Here is a 19,600-nt window from a genome sequence, read left to right as displayed (position 1 = left end):
GTTCTTGCATCTAATGCCGGTAACATGAAGAGTAAAATTGAATGAATTGATTCTTAGGCAAATATTTGTTATTTTGACAATGTTTAAAGTAGTGTGGAATAAGTTGGCTTTGAGTTTTGTTTTCTTCTGGTTATGTGTCAAGATATTCTTTCTCCCCCAGTCTCAAGGTACAGAGTTAGGTAGCCTGGCAGTGGTACTGTTTAGCTATTTGTTTGAGTTATTTTTTTAATTCACATTTGACATTCCTTTGTTAATGCCCCATCTCAGGTTCATGCATTGCTGAATGGTGTGATTGCATCTCAGGTAGAATGCAAAGTTTAGGCCCCACATATTGACATCAAAACAAGTAGAACAATTCTTTAGACCCAAGCCACATCTGTTGATTTTTCCATCTGAGCTGTACATGTCTTATGTATTTTTCTTAATATTTGGTGCACTGTAAAAGATGTGTTAAGTATTACTTTGTATAGATATAGTTCACGAGGAATGAGTACTTCGTTGGTAGAACGATGCAGGAACAAACCAACGTGTTGTGGATGTGCAACTCTTAGTTTCAACACTACACCTTTCAAACGTTTTGTTTTCTCCCAGTAAGTTTAATTGTTTATCACTCATTGTTTTTTAGGTTTATTATTTTTTGTCTTTCTGCTGTACTTGGGCAATGTTAATGTGTATTACTGAAGAAAAAAATATCTACATTCCCATACACATTTTGTATTGGTTCATAAATAGACATTTTTACAAAAAATGAAGAGTTCTTGTCTTAATAAAAAGAAAAGATATTAATGTTCAAAGTAATTAGCGTGACTGTTGTTTTTACGTAGTTGTGTTTCAAACGTAAATCATTAACTGCACTGTGCCTCCACAACCCTTTCCTTGGTAGGTTTACAATTCCTAAGGTTTTATTTCAACCGCAATGTAGCTGAACTGAATCAGATTGTGGTATTTGGCAGTGAGTCTGTTTACAGTGTGTTGCAGACAAGAATACTTAACCAACTAAAAATGTAATAACTAGAGAGTGTATGGATCAGGGGTGTACTTACATTTTTACATTACTAAAGGATAAACACAACTGACTACTGTATTTAAAAAAATATATATATATATATATATTTATTATTGATGGATTGCATCGATATACAACATAGTATGCAACATACATTTAGGGAAAAGGCAAGGCAACCCGATTCTCGGCTCAGCTGGGGTGGAATGTGGCATCTATGCCCCCCCCCCCCCTCACCCTGTTTAGAAAACCTCATGTTAAAACGTCAACATCAGAGACACAAACACTCACGATCAACGGCGTTCTCAAACATTCTCCTGTGCTGGCGGTGAGTGGCGTTTGAATCACACCGGTGGACCTCACTGTCCAGCCGGCCAAACACACACACACACACACACACACACTTGGTGACTGCTCAGGCATGGCCAATCCTGTAGATTGTATTCTTGACACAAGAACGGACAATCTCGCCACATGACGACGGTGTTTGCTCACTCTTTCAGTGTCATACACAAGGTGCACCAAGGCTTGAACGAGGAGCTAGAGGCTACAGCCAAGAATCCAATGTTCCCCATCACTTCCTGCTTGTGTGGACTATCCTACTTGCTTGAATATGTGCAGGTCTCTGATCAGTTTACATTCATTTCATTTCTCAGCTCGTTCTACTTCGAGGCTGTCGTTTTTCTGACAACCTTCGTTTTTTTTCTTACTTTGTTATTTTAACCATGGGTCAAGTTGGATGTTCAATCACCAGTTTCAAGGTGAGAGTATCTCAACAGGATCCAGCTCGCCAATGCCAGAACCCCATCCGCCAGGTGCCTCTTGCTTCGCTTGTCACTCAAAGCTCTCAGCTGCAATCTATCACACCAGGCCCTTGTCTGCAGATGTTGACTGGGACGGCGGTGGCGATGGTGGTTGTAGCTGTGACAAGCTAGCTTTTGATTACCGGAGCAAGGACACTGTACCAAGGTTGTTATGTTGCCAGAGCTCAAAGGCACCTTGCTGCCCTGTAGGAATCCTGTCTGCTAGCAAGCTGCCAGTGCCTAGCACAGATGTCATGCGGTATTGTCTGTCCAGTGAGAGACCAGCACAGTGGCTGGGGAGAAGAAGAAAAAAACAGAAAAAGGGATGTGCTCGACTCAGATCCTCCTGTCAGGATTCTAGAACAGATGCAACGTGTTGCTAGGAGATATTCCAATCGATTCGTGTTCTTTCACGTGGCAGGATAGTGTGTGCTGGCATCCACACTTCTCAGCATCAGCTACTTATTACCACCCTATTTGCACAAGGGCTTATATTAATTGCTTTTCAAGTAAGGTTTTTTCCCTGTATTCTCCACAATCTTTTCATCTTAGTGCTCTTTTGCAAGATTCTAATGGTTTGCTAAGGTGATATCTGCTGTTCAAACACCAATTTAGTATTGCTGGCAATCATTTATATATATTTTTTTAATAAAAAATAATGAGACCCGTAAGCAATATTATTGCATAATCCAATCAAATACATTTGACATTTTTTTGTCAAGCAGTGTCACTGAGGGCTTCACATACGCCCACAGACTTGCACGTAAACCAACCTAAGACCCCGGAGGAAGACAAGGAAACCCTCCCAGGAAAACGTTGGAGAGACTAAATGTTAGGAGCCTTGGGAGGAGAAGTTCAGTGAGGGCTCCCCTCCTCCAGAGACGGCCTGTCACAGAGAGAGGAGCGCACCAGAGGCTGGACACAGCCATGCAAGGCTGGGCATCATCATGCAGTAACAACAGAGATGATGGTTAAACATGAATGGACGGTGAAACACAGAATATTCAATGTTGTAGATTAGTAGAACATTTTGTGTTGCATGTTGTTAACTTCAGAATCACCCCTCTCGACTCCCTATTTGAATAGCAAAAACTATGAAGAGGTTGTGAATGCTAATAGTTTCAACATGCTCCTCAGTATGGATCTCTCAGTGTGTGGAGAGCATGTTTATGACCAAAACGTGATTCAGCTGGAGGGGACAAGGAGCTGTGGAAGGAACTTCTGATCTTTTCTGGTGTGTGAGCGCACAGATATAAGGGGGGATGTACGCTATAACATTGTATGCATTTCCTTTAGACCATTTCTGACTTTTTATCCTTTTTTTCCTCGTAATTTGAAAATCACACAGGAATATGAATACGATGCCACAGTTAAAACTGAATATGGAATCGAATTATTCTGTCATAGCCTGTGTCTGAGTGTGTTGACAATATTATCCAATGCACAAAACAAACAAACTCATTAAGTAGAGAGAGAACTGTGAGCACTGTCATTTCAGTTGCATAGTTTATTTGATTCACTATTATTTGGGGCAATTTTTGTAGACACAATGAACACCATAATTTGTTTGTTTGGCTCCACCAGAAAATTGTTTTGTTCTATGGTTAAACTGTTATTTTTGTTTTCTTTTAAAGTTTTTATTTTATTTTTAATAACTTTGTTTAGAAATACATGGGAGGATAAAAGTAAGGCATTTGTTGACACTTTCCTATGAAGTTTGTATTCCATTAGCATCTCAGAGTGATAAACCCCTTTGTCCAGCTGGGCAGTAAAGGATTCATATTCGCAATGGTGACTCTGCCTGGGTGTTTCTGTGGAGATCTTAAGAATTTCAAAGCCAGATCTTTACATATCTGTGATCCGGGCACACAGGACCAAACTAATGATGTGTCACACAGGCTGCAAAGAGGTTCGGTAGAAATGTTCAAACAGTAACAAGGTGGTCATGTGATGTTTGGATGTGCTAATTTGACTGTGTATCATAAAAGGGTTTATTTATGATATGATATATGATTTGTCTATCATTTCAGAAGCTGCATTTGTTATAATGCCATGCTTGAAAGTAGCAGTGTCATCTATGCTTATGAAAAGTACTGTAAACAGTGGACTGAATGGATGAGTGGTACTGAATAAGTAATTATGTCTTGAGAATTATTGTTAGTGTGTGTGTTGGGAGGGGGGGGGTCTTCAACTTCTACGATTTGTTGAGGTGTCAAATGATAATAGCCTATACGTTGAAAAACAATGGAAGTTATGTAACTAGACAAATGCAATCTACAACCTGGATAATATGAGTATAGTCGAAAACTCATTGGAAATTACTTTGCTATTAAGTCTGGCCAATCACCACAGAGCTAATAATTCCATCCTGGAATAATGGCCGTTCGGTTCAGCACCGACATTACAGAAGCTTAGTTTCTGTTATTAAAGAATGTCACACAGTAGCAAGAAACAGTTTTGTTGTTTATTTGCCGTTCGAAGGAAAATTCAAGGCTTCCTTCCTCACTCAGTCACATCCTGCCCTCACTCAGTCACATCCTGCCCTCACTTTGTCACATCCTGCCCTCACTCAGTCACATCCTGCCCTCACTCAGTCACATCCTACCCTCACTCTGTCACATCCTGGCCTCAATCACTCACCTCCTGCCCTCACTCACTCACATCTCGCCCTCATTCTGTCACATCCTGCCCTCACTCAGTCACATCCTGTATATTTGATTCCTGATATGTCTCTGTCATTTTCTGAACCTTGTCCAAACCTAGCTTCACCCCGCTTGTGTTGGGTGGTTCTAGACCACATGTGTCAAACTCCGGTCCTCGAGGGCCGCTGTCCTGCATGTTTTAGATGTTTCCCTGCTCGAACACACCTGATTCAATTAAATGGGTTGTTATAACGACCATTCATTAGAATCAGGTGAGCTGGATCAGGGAAACATCTAAAACATGCAGGACAGCGGCCCTCGAGGACCGGAGTTTGACAACCCTGTTCTAGACCTTTTCAACTGGGGGACCAAGCTTGGCCACAGTTGTACTGTTAGAGGGGCCAGTTACATTAAACATTATTCTTGTCGTATCGTTTTCCTTCCCGCATTGCAGGCAGGTGTATAATTATTCAGACTCTACATTTAGGGGGGGCCACAAGGGGGGCCACACTTGTTTTCACAGAGGCACTGTCCCCCCCCCCCCCCCAGAACCGACATGATTCATTGGTAGCTGTAATTGCTGTGATCTGACCGCTGTCCTCTCTGTCAACCTGTGCTTCATAGTCATAAAAAACTGCAGCCTCTCTCCATTTTACCGGGTGTTTTGTAAGGTCAAATTACGATCCTGTCCTCGTAATGAATCTTTTGTATTTTGGGGTCATTGGCATTAATGTCACACTGGAAGGGGGTTTGGGGTTTGATTGCAGATCAATTTATCTTTTCACAAAATATTCTTGCTAGATGTCAAGTGTAGCTGTTGTGTATTCTTCTGTAGCCTAAGGCCTACACTTGGGATTGGAACATACAGAGACCAACATAATTGAAAAGCGTTGTTGTCTGGTAGATTTCCATATTTATATACATACATATATTGAATGGTGCCTACAGGAGTTATGGTCAATGTTTGATACGCCTCTCTGGTTAATTGCTTTGATAATCAGTCCCACCACTACTGGCTCAACAGCGCAAATACACTGATTATTAGCTAACTAATTGGTTTGGTAGCGATTTAGCCTACTAGAGCTGGCTAACACAACTGGAACATTCTGGGTTTTGGAGAATTGGATTATCTGCTCCAGAAGAAAAGCACATCCATGGTATGCAGCATGCATACTAGTACCATTTTCCTCACGAATCCGGCTGTCCTCCGTCTTGCTCCTAGATGCAGACCTGACCTCCGGACCGGTAAGTTCGTTTTAAAGCTAAGCTAACTTTTAGACTGCCTATATGTTGGAATCGCAGGAGCTGACAGGTCAAAGGGCGTATCAAAATACAGGGTGTTGATATAGCTAGCTTACTCCTTACCACCCTGGCCACGCTTGTGGCGTGTCTGCTAGAGCTATCTCATAGAAATGACCTGCTAAACTAATGTTCTACCGTAGGTAATTTCGGTTAGTGACGTTAGTGACATTTGTGACTATGTTCCGTTAGTTAGCCAGCCACCGTTAGCTTCACTTTTCTCTACAGAAACGTAAAATATGCCACGTCGCCGGTTCGACGTTACATAAATAAATAGGCTACATCATTTTAATACATATGAGAGAGAATATAGGTTATTCCTTGCCATTCGGCAAGCACACCCAATAACATAATAGCAGTTTGACAGTGTGAAAACTACATAAGTGTACCAACAGTTTAATAGTGTAAAAAGTTTAACATTGTTTATGATTATTTCATACTACTGTAGCTTGTTTTTCAGTAGCAAGCGAAATTAGTTGCCACTCTTGGTCGAATGTTTAAATAATTTGTATTGTGACAAAATGGAATATCCTAGCATTCTTTGCTATTTCTTAGATATTAATCAATTGTAGCGAATTAACGTCAAGTCAAAAGCTGCCAGATCATGTAGCCTAATTTACTCTCCATGGAAACAAACTTTTCCAATTACCGGGGAACAAAAGGAAATGGGCTACATTTCTCTCTGCAGGTGAATCGGGAGAGACTTGGCTTAACTGCTTTCCTCTTGTTCAACATCAGCCCCGTTGAAATTAGATTTCTTGAGAAACAATAAGAATGGAACTAAAGTTCAGAGAATCAGTGTTTATTTCAATTGTTCAAGTTCAAGTCTTTAGGGTTAGACTGGGCACTGGGGGACAGGGTTAGACTGGGCACTGACACACGGCAACGCAAAGCAACCTGGCATAACATGTATAAATACTCAGAACATAGGTTACACCTATGATAAGCTAACATATAATATAATAAATCTCCTCAATATACAAAATAATAAACAATGCAATATACTAAACCTATAATATCCTATACTAACCTTATAACATACTAATCTAGAGACAAGCAGGGTACAATTAGTGTAATATTGCTGATTGTGCAACTAGTAGCCAAAGTGACAGTGTGTAAAGGGACTAGTTTGAGTGTTGACAGTATTTTCTGTTTGATGTTTCCTATTAAAAAGAAAATAAAATCGCCACACTACTATACTTGAGGGATGAGGGGAGGAAAATAAGTGTCCCAAAACCAAATATCATTTTTGCAGTACGAGTTATCCACATTCCCCCTTTGAATTGACCTTTAACCCAACATGCCAATACTAATATACGTCTGCCGCAAGCCCTCCAGTGAACCAGTAGCTGCTGTTCTGGACGGCCAACGAGGTTGACCCGTGAATTAAAGATGTTACCCAAGATGCCCTGGGGCCCACCCAAGCAAAAGAAAAACTGCACTTGCCCCAAAGGAGCTTACAGGACAATTTCAGATCTCTCAGAGAGATAAAGATAATGAGCTGACACATGGAGGAGGGAGGAGGGGGCAGGATTCATGTTAGAGACCGGCGGAGATGGGAGACAGGAAGAGAGACTGGGCGTTAACCTTGTTGAACATGCAGTCCCTTTGTGGTCAGTGCACAGTGTGGTGTTTCTCTTAACGGTTGCAGTGAATGAACAGGTACTTGATACCATTTTGTCATATTTGTTTAGTATCAAACTTGTCTCTGTGCAACACAGTGTTTTGGATTTAGATTTCAGTCGTTAACTGTAAAATCAGAATTCTACTGCAGGCTTTGTTTTGAATGGAAATAAACCCATAAATGTGTCTTCACTCTTTATTCCCAACATAGAACAGTTCAGAAACATGAATGGGTTTGACATGCTTAAAGACAAAAAAAATTAACATTTCTAGTTACAATCAAACACTGGCAAACACAGGTGGTGTCTTTGTCCTTGTTGACACACAATACACTACATACCCTCGAAAATCCTAGAGAGAATTTACTCAGACTCTAGAGCTCCTTCTAGTGGGAATCCTTGGAACTGCAAAAATAATGTGTCCAGTTGTCTACACAGCCCACACACAAGCCTTCGTCTCCTGCGCACATTTATGCAATTTCATTCAGTTTCTTCAATTGTTAACATTCTGAGAGTTAACAAAAACATAATTAAATCTTTGATCTTTGTCATTTGAAGCCTCAATCTGCACTGTCTATTTGTACATCACCTTGGTTTAAAGAGTCTGCTAGATGAATTGATGATTTGTAATGTCAGGTATGGCAAAAATATTTGACTCCAATTCTTGGCAGCTGTGTGACCTGATGATGGTGTAGCCAACTATGATTAGGTTTGATCCAGTCTGTTACAGAATTGTTATTACCATACCAAGCTAAATCCGTGTTCCCAGCATGAGTAATGACGTATTCATAAATCAAACTGTTTGGGCCGACTCACTAACTGTACATAGTGTCTGCATGGTGCGTGAGACTCAAAGCAGTAATAACAGCCGACGAAGCAGGATTTCGAACCGAGGCTGTGGTGTGAACGAAGCACATTGCAGGAACAGCAGCCACACGTCTCCTGACTCGACATCGCCATTGAGCCAAAAGGTCACGATCAAGTACACCGTTTTCTTTTCAGTACGGAGAGATGAGCCGTTTTGTTCCCCCAGCACCTACGCATTTTGACATTTAGCACAACAAAGAAGAGTCTTAAACGTCAAAAGCAACGGACCCTTCAGTTGGCCACGTCGTCCGGAAAAAGGTGACCCCCCCCCCTATCCCGGTCTGCTCTTGTTCATGAGGCTGTTTGGACTCATTTGTCTTTTTGATGAATGGAACCATATCCTACACAGCAACGATACATTAAGAGGGATACAAAATCAATAAGAAAATGAAGGCCTATCAATTGCAGTCCAGATGTGGAACAACCCAAAATAATGTTGTTTTTCGCAGCGTGTGTAAGATAGCCTGGACCTTTTGTGTCATTGCCAGTGTTGCCTAATGGCTTGGGAGGGTTCCAGAGTTGGGTTAGACAACTGTAGGTAATACAGTTTACTTGTCAAATTTCAACTTTGTTCCTGGCTGTCGTCCACCACCCCTGCCCCTCCCTCCTTCATCCCTCCCCAGACCACGAGCACTGAGCTCAGCCATGTTCTCCTGTTCTCTGACGGGCTCCACAAAGGCACCACACACAAAAGGCAATGTTGCTGGACGTTAGGTTAAGTGGCTGGCACGCAGATGAAATGAGAGAGCCTTGAAAAGAGTCCAGCTCTCCGAACTTAACTCCCCAAACCCAGCAGCTTCCCCTTGTGTCTACAGACGCTCCAAATCTTTCACATTTTAACCGTGCGGCCGTTTGTTTGTGGTGGCATTGTTTTGGGGTTTCCGTTTGATTTCCCCTCCCCACACCCAAACAGAAACTGGGCTCCAAGACTCTTGACTCAATAGAGGGGAAGTGACTTCAAAGGGTCAGTATGATCATTATCATTCAATTAGGAATTAGGCCCAGGGACTAGACAACAAACCAGCAAATGGATTGACTTGTCCTCGAACACCTGGATGGCAAAGTGAAGACGAAGATAGATGCTATAGAGCCACACTGCAATTTTTCTTGAAAAACAAAGAATCAGACTGTCAGTTCTCATTTATAGTGTGATCCGCAGACGTGATCTGTTTTCATTTCGGTTCAGAGAGCTTTAATAATCCATTGCCACTTGCATGAACATGTATGCGGACACTACACACACATTGCATCAGTGTATCTGCCAGTAGACGAAAGTGGGAAAAATGAAAGGATTTCTTTTTTTGACAAAATAAAGTTTGTTTCCTGGTACACGATGAACAGAAACCAACGTAGCCTTGACTCAACTCAGATCTGAGATCCTCCTCATCGTCATGACTACTGCCCATCAAACATCTCCACGGAAACCACGATCAAGCTCAGCTTGGATGATCAGCCCATGGTTTTAACTCAGTCAAAGAGATTCACTGGTCAAATGCACTGATTAACACAGATCATTGTGGTCAGTGAAATGTGTTGACAATCAAAAGGCAACAGACATGTAGAAGACATCTGGGGAAAAAAGCAAAGATTAATTAAAATGTACTGTCAGAAACAGCAAAAGCAATAAAGGCAGCAACAGCAATAATATCAGCAATATAACCGCCTTAAGTACAGTAGCAACAGTAACTGGGAAGTTCCATAACAGCAATAAAAATAGAACCAATAATCTGACAGTGAACCTGGACCAAGCCTTGGTCAGATGTCCAATTCCAGGTTTGAATGTGGTTACACTTTGAACACAGTACACACTCTGAACTACGTATGTGTAGCGAATACCTCAGATGTTATTAATCTGAGCTGGCCTTTACTTTGCTGTACTGGAACTTGAACTTCCTTTAGCCAAGTAAAGATATATACATATCAGTTATATATTGTTTAAATCAAGTGGCAATTAAATAAAACCTAGGTCTATGCTCTTCTGCTAAAATTATTTCTTTCTTGTCACAAGGTCTTCTGGTTGCGAAAGAGCGAAGGCCATTGTGACCTTGAAAGATAAGTACTCTCAAGCAGAAAAGAAATCAATCATACCATCAATGTAATTTTAGCTGTTTGGCCATCAACACAGATCAAAAGGGGTCTCTTGATTAGAAAGCTGGTTCTCTTAACCTTGAATCAGATCAGTCTGTGGAAGGAAGGTCAACACGAAAGACAAAAACACGGTTTTGAACACGTATTCAGTATATCCTGTAACAAGCGACTGAATCACAAGACAATCCAGTCTCCACGGGAGAGAAGGCAAAGAGTACAATATTGAGTTTAAATTCCAGATAGTTTAACAGCACAATGGAGATTTACTTTAGAAATCCACTTTGGGTAATTAGAAAGAAATATTCTGTAAGTTTTTTTATTTATTTTTTTCCCTAGGCTTGATTCCAGGACTGAAGGTTTTTTTTATGCTTTGTGAGGGAGTGTGAGGGAAAGAGTGGGCAGAGTGCAGAGGAATTGTTGAATATCCTTTTTATTTACGCTTTCCAAAATGGTGATCCAAGAACTTGTCAGATTAACGGCAACCAGAGTGGAGGAGGAGGGGGAGGAGGAGGGGGAGGAGGAGGAGAGGGAGAGGGAGGGGGAGGGGGAGGGGGAGGGGGAGGGGGGGGGAGGGGGCTCGAGGAGGAGGAGGTGTGTGTGTCTGCTCTACTTCAGGTGCTCTACTTCAGGTAGAGCAGACACACACACACACACAAACATCTGTTGCAGGATGCTACATCCCACTGGTGTCCTTAATGTCTATATCATCAAGAAAATAGACCCCTAATTGTAGTCATTACTCAAGCGCTGAGACGTCTAACAAATCAATAATGGTAAAGAATTGCTCCTGTCCCAGTCATTAGGAAGGTACTGAACATTCATATGCAAACATTTACAAGGGTTACGTGAAAACATTGAACAACCGCAAAATTACTGGAGTGACGTGAGGTCATTATTTAAACAAGTCCTCTTAAGGACACCGATGTGCAATCGCCGAGTGACACAGTTGCAAGACAAATAGTATTTCAAATACAAGAGTTAAAATGTTGAAGTTAGTTTGCCAGGATCATTTGTGTGTCCTTGACAGATGATCTGGTTCCAAAATGTTAATCTTCATCACCATCTCTGATTATTCTGTGAATTCCTACCATTCTATTTCTGTTGTAAATAATGACCAAGTACGAAAACATGGATTTGTCATTGGCTAGCTCTAACTGTGCATGACTACAGCCAGAGATGAGAAGTAACAAAGTACAAATACTTTGTCAAGTTCTCATTGTACGAGTATCTGTACTTCTACTTGAGTGAACTAGTACTTTTGCCATCTCGGACTGCAGATAATTCAGTAACTGTGACTGCTATCACATCTAAGGATTTGTCGTGGGTAATTTAGACACCAGAACAGTGACGAGTTTGCAAGTTTATTGTTCTGAAACCATCTAAAGGGATTTTCGGACGACGTGATAAGATTATTACCAGTTGTTCTGACATTAAATCCTCCTAAAACCAGGTTGGAACATATTTGTGCGTGGTTTAGAAAGATACCTGCTTGTGTGTGACAAAACAAACGCTGCAGAAGGTGGAGATTGATGGGAGATGGTCCCTGGCTTCATGCACCAGTGGGATGTTTTAATATGATAACTTGTATTACAAGCCAAGCACTTACAGACCCTCCCAGAGTCACAACACACCCTCATGCAGAGACTTTATGGTTCATGTAAACAAAAGAAATGAGTTAATCAACAAACAAGACACCAATGTCAAGTACATTGAATTGTATGTATTCCAACTCCCCATCTAGTATATTGACTTGTGGTTTGCTCTGCACTTCTATTCAAAATCCCTCAAAACAATTACATATATTTCCGCCGCATTCAAACCAATCGCAAAGCCCTTTCACACATCAACTCACAATGTAAATACCCAGCCACAAATATACATCTGTAAATAAAATATATGAATCAATGACCTCATAGGGCTTCCGTAGAAATACGTGCCATTTGTTAAATTAAATGTATTTTAAGCGTTGTATCAACATGCAAAAACACCGCAATGAAGCACATTTTCTCATTATTCTACTCAGACTCCCCAATTATTTCACGGTCAGTTGCAGTCTGGGAAAGGCAAAGCGTTTGACCAGACGACTTGTTTATTGGAAACCTTGAGTGACTGGAACAAGGGGTGTGTGTTTCCCCTTGGCTCTGTGGCAGGTGGGCTTTGACAAAGTGTCGAGCTGTCACAGTTCCCTCCCTGTCACTAATCACCTCAAGCAGCCAAGATGCTCAGGATAGGTAGGTTAGACATCGAAGCAGACCTTGATAGCAGGAAAGGACAACACACAAGTGTTTAGTCTCGACTCGTCATGGATACGACTATTCTTTCTGTGTCGAGATTTCTGTTTAAAGTGCAGCCATTTTCTTCTGAGTCGAATGCACTTGATCTTAATTACCAGTCTGTGTCATATTTTTGTCAGGCCATTTTCTCAAGATTGTACCTTTTACATGTGTAAGATGCCCGGCATATCTGCTCCGTCTGTGTGATCTGGGTGAGGTCATTTGCTTTCTGCTGATTCCCTTGGCTCTTTGCCTGTCACACATTGTAGAACAGAGGCACATTCACCAGGAGCCGAGCACTCCTTAAGTTTCTTATATAAAGCTACTAACTCCAACCTTTCTTCTTGCAAATTTTCTGTGATAATACTTTTTGACAGACTCCTTCCAAAGCTGGAGAGAGCTATGTTTACGTTTGCCCTTTTGAAGAACTCTGCTTTGATGTGCAGGGGAGGGGGGGTGGGCAAGATACAACAGCACATGGAGTGAAGCGTAATTGCTTTGTGTCTTCTAGGGTACAGTATTTATCCCACACAATGACTTCAGTCTTGCTGTCTCTCCCCCCCCCCCCCCCCTCGCCTCCCAGTCTAATGGACGATGCAGCATAATGGTGTCGCAGTGGAGGCACAGATAAGCCTCTGGGGAAAGCATTCCCTCAGAGATCAGTTTGCAGACGGCAGCGAGATCTGTCTGAACAGATTGTGGTGGTCATGCTTGTTGCTACCAGAGCCTTGGTTGAAGTGTAACAACCAACCACACTTCCTGGCGCCAAACGGCAAAAGAAAGGCACATTTCCTTTCCTATACATCAATGCGTAAGTGTACTGGGGCCAGTGTTAACGTGGGTGACATAAGGATGACCCCTCCCACCCTGGACGCACGTGGGTGACATAAGGATGACCCCTCCCACCCTGGACGCACGTGGGTGACATAAGGATGACTCCTCCCACCCTGGACACACGTGGGTGACATAAGGATGACCCCTCCCACCCTGGACGCACGTGGGTGACATAAGGATGACCCCTCCCACCCTGGACACACGTGGGTGACATAAGGATCACCCCTCCCACCCTGGACACACGTGGGTGACATAAGGATGACTCCTCCCACCCTGGACGCACGTGGGTGACATAAGGATGACCCCTCCCACCCTGGACACACGTGGGTGACATAAGGATCACCCCTCCCACCCTGGACACACGTGGGTGACATAAGGATGACTCCTCCCACCCTGGACGCACGTGGGTGACATAAGGATGACCCCTCCCACCCTGGACACACGTGGGTGACATAAGGATCACCCCTCCCACCCTGGACACACGTGGGTGACATAAGGATGACTCCTCCCACCCTGGACGCACGTGGGTGACATAAGGATGACAATCACCAGTCATATCTTATTTTATATTGTATAGTATTGTTTAGAATTATTTAGATTTTTGTTAACATTTTATTTTTAAGATTCTTATCTTTATTGTATGCACCTTTCTGCAACAGTAAATTCCTAGTTTATGTTAACTTACTCGGCGAATAAAGCCGATTCTGATAATAGGTCATTTTAGACAATTAGTGGTAGCAAGGATTTTATGAATAACGCTGAATTCAACAGCTATTTTCAGAGTTAGTCTCCTGCTTCTGAGAGAACAGAATAAATCTTTGTTATGACTTCATGACTTGCATTGTGACCCACATCTGAAGAGGTGTAAAGAGACAATAAAAAAACGTATCTCCTGAAAACCTCTTCCAAGACTGTCGCTTGTTCGTTGACCAGACAAAGAGACTGTCAAAACAAAGTGTTGGACAGTGTAACCCACCAGTGGAACAGTAGCTTTCAGCTATTAGACTCCACTTCCTGGTGATGGGTTCCTAGCCTCAGCTGAACTGTCACTCCAGCATCTCTTTCTCCTCTCTACTTCATCAAACTTGTTAGGAAGGTCGTCTGTGCTAGTGAGATCTCAAGGATTTCTCGCTCTGCATCAAACTCATCATCCATACACCAACACTCACATTCGGAAGAGGTAACAGCTTAATAACAATACAAATGGATTGTGTAGCCGTTTAGTTGGTTGTAAGACGTATATGTTTTTGGTTTGGAAGTGCAACATAGACAGGCCTATTCATGTTGCTGGAGATTTACTTGAACTGCTTTTACTGCTGTGTTTTCCAGCACAAGTCCTTGAATTCAGAGCATTTCATCCCTTCTCAAGTATTTGGAGTAAGTCAATACATTGAATGTGTGTTTGTTTCATCACCTTGTGAGAGAGAAAATCAAAGAGAAACAGTGAAAGGAGAAGGAACCAGCCAGTGTCAGGATGTTCAATATGACTGGATGTTTTGAAGTTGTTTGAGAATGAGGAATAAAAACTTTAATCCTTAGATCAAGCTGGAAGCCTATAAAATCTCTTCAAAAAGTTACACGAATACATAGAGCATTCATCAAAACACAAAACTAAGCAATCGACTATAGTTTAAAAGCATATGCAATAGCACAGGCTTCGGAGTATGTCTTGCCAGAGAGTGTTTCAATAAATGAACATCAAATCAGCTCTCAGCAGTCAGTGCTATACCACCTCACTTAAGATGGCTTGCCTTAATTATGTCTACTCTGCTTTTTTCCCAAGGCTTTACAGTATTACTCTAAACAGACTGAAATAAACACGGTTTCATATCCCTGAACACATGGCGGCCTCACATGTTCGACCACATTACATCTCATTCAGCATCTGGCCTTAGCGCAGATAATGAAGGTCATTAGCCGGCTTTAAGTTTCAGCAGGCAATTAGCTTGTCCCTTCTTCGTATCAATTATCCACACGGGTGATTGATGACTTTTTAAAGTTAATAAAGCAGCAGTCTTTCTTGTTGCGTTTGACTAATTACTGCAGCAGCAGAGAGGTGGTATGAGGCTAAGGCAGTGTTTATTAAGGTCAGTTATTCCAAGATGTCCAGGAGGGAGTTTCTGGCAAGAGAACACATCTTCGGACAGCTACACTCATTTGACCTCTCCTGGGTGCAGCCGCTCACCGGCATCTATGGCTTTCTCTGATGTTTCATCATTCGTGGAGCCACCGGAGGCAGGAGGAGGCATCGCTGAGTGAGTTTGTGACAGAGAGCTGTCACTTTGACCGCGTGTCACGGTGGCTGGCTCACTGGAACCTCTTTGTGGACTTGGGGCTGTAAATTGTCAGGGGCAGCGACTGTGAGGAGACTAGCGTCTCCCAGGGGATCTTAAGGTGATGTCCAGAGTTATTCCTGTCATAGAGCAAAGGCTGAACACATCAACTGACTGCTGTCCTCTCTTGCACCTGCCAGTAATGTATGTTTTATTCAGTTTTTCACGGGTCTTGTTTCAGATCTGAATATATATATTTTATCAGTATATTGTAGGTGGTGGGTTTTCTGACTTGGTTTTCGCCACATTATGACATGTTTTAATGAATCATACATGTTTTTTTCTTTTTGTTGTTGTCTGCCTGGTAGACAACAACAAAAGTTTGTTGTGAAAGTTCAAGGCTATTGTGAGTGTGTCTCAACTCCAGACAAAACCAAAGTGCACCAGCAATAAGCCACACTGCTGAACTACACTTCACTTTGAGAGGTGATTTGGTCATCTTGCGACAAAGGACTGAGGTTGAAATAGACTAATTTCTCTTTCATTATAGATCATTTTATCAATTTCTCTCTTTCTTTTGGTCTTATTTTGGTTATATCTGTAATCACTCTCCAATCTGCCTTGAGGAGAAAGAGAAATCTAATTTGATAAGAAGTTAATGAAGCCTCAAAGCCATTATCCTGGATAACCTATTTGGGAGACTGGTAGCGCAGTGATGACAATTCTAACATAGATGGTTGATTTCTCCATTTTGATCAGAGAGAGAGAAACCCCTTAGCTGATGGTTCTTTTTTTGCCAATTTACTTTTCACCTCCAAGTTGCCAGGCATCATTACACTGAGATGCTGCCATGCTTGTTAGTTAACGATACCGAGCCACAGTCTCTAATCCAAGGCTAAGAACCAGGGTACATTCACAGGAGTGCAGGGAGACACTGGAGCAGAATGTGGCACTTGTTGGCTTTCTGCACTCCTGCAACTTCCCTCTCACTAAGAGGCTCCCTGAGATCGTGTTTACGAGACAACTTCTGATTTCACACCAAGCGATGACCAGAAAATACAGAAATAGTTAGTTTGTTTCTGTTCATTGTTTCTGATCATTAAAACTGTATAAACATTGGAAACATCACCAGTTGACCAACACATAGAAATATGTACGCTTAAGCCTCGGCTTGGAGCAAGTTGGCAACACAGCCTGAACATTAAACAACAACAATCATCCCAACAATCCAGGATTTGATTACGAAACTATTTATGGACATTCTTTCATGGGATCCTGGCTGGATTTGTTTTAAACGCCAAAGAGAACCTAATTAAGCATGACCTCACTCCTAAACCTAGTCTGGGTTATGTGCAAACATTCAGTCACAGCGAGAAGAACTACTTCATCTCTCAATAATGCAGTTTCATTTTCCATTGTTAAATTAATAGGGTCTATGATTAAAAGTGACAAGATTAATTAAACAGACATAAATTAAAACATTAAGAATCCATCAAATAAAAACCACAGCGTATAATTAACTAAAGGGCTTATACCGCATTCCATCCCAGCTCTCTCCGTTGGCAGGGCGACGGTATGGTTTGCATGCTGTACAGTCAGGGCATCATAAATTTATACAAATACTAAAAACGTCTATAGAATCGGCTTTACCCACTTGCTCTATCCTGAATTAATGTGCTAAAGAACCAATAAGGATGATCCCGGAAGCACTTGGGAGTTATTTTTAAGGTATTTATTACGGAGACTTAGAGCTTATTTGAATACTTTATTAAAACAAGTATGTCTGCTCCAGTCAATATGTATTGGTTTCTCAGGGTTAATATGTACGTGCTTGCTGCCATTGTTTATTGATGACAAAACATTCATAGTGAGATGTTTCTCATACATAGTACATCCTTCTCACCAGTCAATCACCTGCACAGACCATCAACTAACCCAACTGTTCTGGCGACCAACACGACCAGTGAGCTGTGTAATATCAATCTTGCACTGAGCTGACCACAGACACAGTTTGGCTGCGCTCTCAACCCTTCCGAATTTGCTTTGCATCTGTTTTAATGAACTGCTACATTGGGGGGTTTTCTTCTCCAGACCACCTGGTCCTGCCGTCTCTCCAGTGGCCCAGTCCCCCCCTCTAAAATACATTCAGTCAACACCACATCTGTCAGACAGCAGCTTGCCAAGCACACCACTCTGTGCAAAGAGTGAAATATTGACATAGTGTCTGGTGGCCATCTTATTATCTCTGGCTTGGGTTGGCGTGGTAACAGCAGTGCTGGGCGGAGGCAGTCGCAGGCTACCCAGTGCCCATGTTTGTGAAGCTAACAAATCTGGAAGCACTGATGGTTGGATGGTGCGACTACTGCTGTCACTGTCAATCACATTAGTCTGGCTGGCTCAGATAGGATGCTTGGGGGAGAAGGCCAAGCAGGAAGTGGGAAACGATCGGATCTGGACTGGGGTTGGCTCAGAACACCACGAGCAGAAGTCTCCCTCTGGTTCTGTAGCAAAGAACTCTTGTTTACAAGGACTAGACACAACAAGGTTTTCATGGTCAAGTTGTCCTTTTATGTTTCCCTCATAAAAAAGGCAGTCAAATCATGCTCAATTATATTTTGACATTCAATGAAAAAATCATGTTTAACATGAAAAATTAAGTCTTACCATGGCGTGACGATGAATGTCTGTTCTAAAGATGGAGACGCTGGAGAGAAACAGAACTTTTACTGCCAGCAAATTGCTATTCATCCTGTTAGGCAGTCAGTATGACAAAGCAATTTTTTTTTTTTTTTTTATCAGGATTTTTTGGTGGATGGCTGAACACTTATTCCGAGCTGACAACTTCAAAAGGGATCAAAGTGTTTTCAGTTTGGAACAGCTAGAAAACAGTGTTAAGTCCCTGGTTGCAGAGCTCATAATTGAACTGAGACTAAAAAGAGTCAGTAATGTGAAGGGAGCTTTCATAAACTGTAATACTGTTGGCTGCCAATGCTGTTTCTACCTTTGCATTTGAACAAAGGTATATTCTTTTTTTTGTGCTCTGGCATGTAGTATTTCCAGCTTTTATAGCATTTCAGAAATAAGATGTTAGATGTCACTCATGGGGAAAAAACGTATGTGTTCGATGATAGATGTGTTGATATAATACTGGGAATTAACAGGTGTGATAAAACTGCCTGGAACATCTGCCACACTAAACCTGTTTGTGTGATGGCGATGATGATAGGTTCATCATAACAGTGAGAATCGTTGACACAACAATATTTTTACATTTTCAGTATTTCTACTCGGCACGAACAGCAGTACCCTTCTGCATACAAAGCCAGAATACAGACTATAAACTACCAAAACATTGTTCACAGTAAACGGACAATTTTTGTGCATGAAGCAGGTCTGAACCGATGGATTGAACGAAACATTCCAGCACTTTAAAGGTGATATTTTGGGGGGTAGTTCTGAGGCAGGAGAAGGCGACTGCAGTTGCAACCAAATTGCTCCAGGGCGACTGTTTTTGTCACTGATATCTGGAGGAGGAATTGCAATCATACAGATAAACACATTTGAATGGAGAGGAGCCAGAGAAGGAGTGAAAAAGAGAAAAACGTAGAAATTGTTAACATCACACAGCCTTCCCCTCAACCTCTTGTTTGGTGTGGGAGGAAGTGAAGACGAATGTTCGGATGATTGAATATTGCTATTACCACATCCTGCCAGGCTTGATTTGGACTAGTGACGGAAGAGACTGAATAACAGATGAAATGTACATGCTGGTTTCAGACTAGCAAAGGTGAAGGAGAAAAAATTCAACAACATGACATGTCAAATCCTCTGCTCACCCCCCCCACCCCCTCCCCCCACACATATTCTGAGTAATGGATAGTTTGTCCTAAACCCAA

This window comes from Hypomesus nipponensis, chromosome 20 (genome assembly GCF_054491055.1).
Source record: "Hypomesus nipponensis isolate SF chromosome 20, ASM5449105v1, whole genome shotgun sequence".
NCBI classification, from domain to species: domain Eukaryota; kingdom Metazoa; phylum Chordata; class Actinopteri; order Osmeriformes; family Osmeridae; genus Hypomesus; species Hypomesus nipponensis.
The sequence above is the reverse complement of the archived record's forward strand: the minus strand, read 5'-3'. Positions refer to the sequence as shown.